Here is a 3,833-nt window from a genome sequence, read left to right on the forward strand (position 1 = left end):
AGACAGACATTGCACTCTCGCTGCTGTCCTAGACGTTAGCAACAGCTGCACACGAAATAGCTCCTTTAGTAAAAAGATGAATATGTGATACTCTATTAAATGTATCTGCCACTACATAACATCATAAGCACCACACCGGTGACTGAATAAATATTAACGTTATATAGATACCGTAATTTTCACGTTGATTTTCCAAATTGCAGAGTGCCATGCATCCCTCTTCGGCTTGGGGGGGGCACTCGTGGCAGAACTAAGTATTATCTAGACCATTCCTGACAGGTGATTGTCTAACCTGCTCTTAAAAATCTCCAGTGATGGAGATTCCACAACCTCCCAAGGCAATTTATTCCAGTGCTTAACCATCCTGACAGGAAGTTTTTCCTAATGTCCAACCTAAACCTCTCTTGCTGCAATTTAAGTCCATTGCTTCTTGTTCTATCCTCAGAGGTTAAGAAAAACAATTTTTCTTCCTCTTCCTTGTAACAACCTTTCATGTACTTGAAAACTGTTTTCATGTCCCTTTTCAGTCTTCTCTTTTCCAGACTAAACAAACCTAATTTTTTCAATCTTCCCTCATAGTTCATGTTTTCTAGACCTTTAATCATTTTTGTTGCTCATCTCTGGACTCTCTTCAATTTGTTCATATCCTTCCAGAACTGGACACAATACTCTAGTTGACGACTAATCAGCGTGGAGTACAGCAGAAGAATTACTTCTCATATTTTGCTTACAACACTCTTGCTAATACATCCCAGAAGGCTGTTCACTATTTTGCAACAGTGTTACACTGTTGACTCATATTTAGCTTGTAGTCCACTGTGACTCCTAGATCCCTTCCTATTACTCCTTCCTAGGCAGTCATTTCCCATTTTGTATGTGTGCAACTGATTGTTCCTGCCTTCCTAAATGGGTACTTTTCATTTGTCTGTGCTGAATGTCATTCTATTTACTTCCTCTTTCCCATCTTTCCATTCACTTCCCCAGTTATAGTTGGGAACCACCATTGAGTCTCCTTGTGCAGGAGATCACACCACTGTTTTGCAATTTTTGAGCTATGATTGTCTCTTTAAAGAACACTTGGTGAGGTAATGTCTTTGATTTGAGTTAGGCTTCTTGGGTTCAAGATATTGTGTTACTGATTACAGTCAGGTCCTTAGCTGAAGTCAGGATTCCATGATTCTGTTCCATGCTATGCTGTTGACATGCTGTGTGAACTGGACCAAGTCATGTGGGTCCAAATTTCCAAAGGTGCTTCCCTCAGATTTTGTGTGTCCAGGCTAATGCCTGGTTTTCAGGGGTGCTGAGTACCTCAGCTCACTCATGAAAAGAAGGCCAAAAGCAAGCAATGAATCATTTACAGGGAAGCTTGAAGGGATATAAATTGAATTACTTCAACCTACACAACATTTTTAATAATCTCCACTACACAATTCAGCACTTCTGTTCTAAATAATTCACAAAGCTCCCTCCCCCAGCCTCCATCAAATATAGGAAAACATATGGTCAGCATGAAGCATGTGGGCTTCAAGTAAATTGAAGCATATTGGGCCTGATCCAAAGCCCACTGAAGTCAATGGGAATCTTTCCATTGACTTCACTGGGCTTTGGATCAGGCCTTAATGAAGGACAGTTGAGAGATGTTTGTGTCTACTACACTCTTGAACCAAATGAGAAGCGCTGCTTTAAGAGGGAGCTGGCGGTCTATCTGAACAGTATGGGCCAAATTTTTCTCTTGTACCTGGAGTAATTTTGCTGAAGTCAGTGGAGTTACTCTGGATTAACCCTGGTGTTATGGAGGTCTGAATTTGGCCTTGAAGTTGTTAGAGCTGTAATGAATACTTCCATCCTATGCTGAGCCAAAGTGTGAGGAACTCTTAGCTTGCGCATGAACATGGGTCTTTACCAACTGAAACAATGGCTTGGCCAGCATCTCTTTGGCAATAGGATCAATTAGTTTTTATTTAAAAAATAATAAATAGCAGAATTTAAAATGCCTGCATGGCCACTGGTCAGCAGTACAGAAAACCTGGAGATACTGGGACAAACAAAGAGGAAAAATAACATTGTTAAATAATATCTGTCTTGTTCTTGTAGGAGGAATGACTGTAGTTAGGGGAGAGGGCCAAGAAGCTGCAAAAAATAGTAAGAAGTAGCTGTGAGTAAGACCTATGGGAATGAGGTTCCATTTCTCCTGGTTTTGACTATAGTTCCATAGTAAAAGCTAAGATCTCTTGGAAAGATGTACTGATATTGCCTCATGCAATGCTAAAATAAAGCGACAGTTCTCTTTCTGTATTGACTTTTGGTTTCTTGCAACTCCATGGGATACCTTTCACCTGACTTTGCAGTGCTACTCTCTGTTAGTTTATTTGTTCCCCTGTCTTGCATATTACACCAACCAGACACACGCTGCATTTTCCCATGCATCACTGACTACTTATGTTCCTGCTCTGTACATCATGGCTGGCAGTGCACAGATGTCCAAATTCTTTGTTTTCAAGCACAAAAGCAGTTTGCCCTTGACGATGCTGTTCAGCCTCCCTGTCCAAGCTTGGCTCTTCTTTTTATCTCAGTTTCCTGCTTCAGAATAATGCGTGTCAGTTGACCTCATTAACCAGTTGAAGCTCCACATGGTAGCATTGCCTACAGTATTAGAGTCACATACACTGCAGTGTGATCTTTGCTCACTGATGGAGATTGGCTGTGAATGCAACTTTATATGTTAGTTTTCCTGCTGAGATTAGCTATATTTAAGGCATAATAATGATGCTACAAGACTCTTGAGGGATTTAAATGTATCTTTCTGAGGATTAAATTCCAAGGCAAATTTGAGGCATCTGTTTACTGCAAAAGCCCCCTATTGTGAGTGTGTTTCAGTACCACAAATATTAATGCTATTCTCCAAAAAGAAAAACGCACATGTATACTCAAAAACCCACCATCAAGATATAGAAACAGAGCCAAACTAATGGTGTTACCTGATAGGAATCATAGCCAGAGGTGAATTTCCCCCACTATGTTTCTTCAATTATGAGAATTTAAAAGTTCTGTGCTGATGCCTTTTGAGACTTACTGTTGATGTCATTTTGTAGAGGGAAGGCTTTAGGTTTGAGGCTGAGTTCAAAAAGTTAATAATTGTTCAAGGGACAGGCCTCCATGGACAAAACAGAGAAAAAATTACTACTGCGTAAGCCAGTCCAACTCTTTTGAAGTCTGTGGAGCATGTACTATCATGTGCCGGTAGTGAAGTCACTCCATATTATCTAGGCATAATCTATGGTGATATTATCTGCAAGATAATAAAATATGATTATCATTCCATACAGATCATTTTAAGATCTATATCAGCTGTCTTTGATACCACTGGTTAGCAGACTATGGTGGGTATGGGCAGGACTATGGTCCTATCACATTTTTCATCTTGGAGAATTCCCAGAATACTGCTGGGCAATTGTCCATCCTCCCAAGATCTCTCCCATCTATTCTTGATAATATTTTTTTGTATTACAGCAGCCCCTAGAGGCCTCAGTCAAGATCGGGGCCCATTATACTGGATGCTATATATGCATGAAGTGAGATATTACAGAGACTAGAGCTCCAAAAAGAGTGGACCCTCATGTATGAGGTGATGGAGAATCTTTATTACCTGTAGTAGTGTTAGAGCTCATAAACCTCTGTTAGTCTACTATCAGAACGTAAGAGAGCTAGTCTAAAATTCTTGCAGAAGATGGTGACATACTGTCATAAACAGATAGTAAAGGGTTAACAAGTCCAGTAAATCTGGCTAACACCTGACCAGAGGACCAATCAGGAGACAAGATACCTTCAAATCT

The sequence above is a fragment of the Chelonoidis abingdonii genome, chromosome 4 (genome assembly GCF_003597395.2).
Source record: "Chelonoidis abingdonii isolate Lonesome George chromosome 4, CheloAbing_2.0, whole genome shotgun sequence".
Taxonomy (NCBI): domain Eukaryota; kingdom Metazoa; phylum Chordata; order Testudines; family Testudinidae; genus Chelonoidis; species Chelonoidis abingdonii.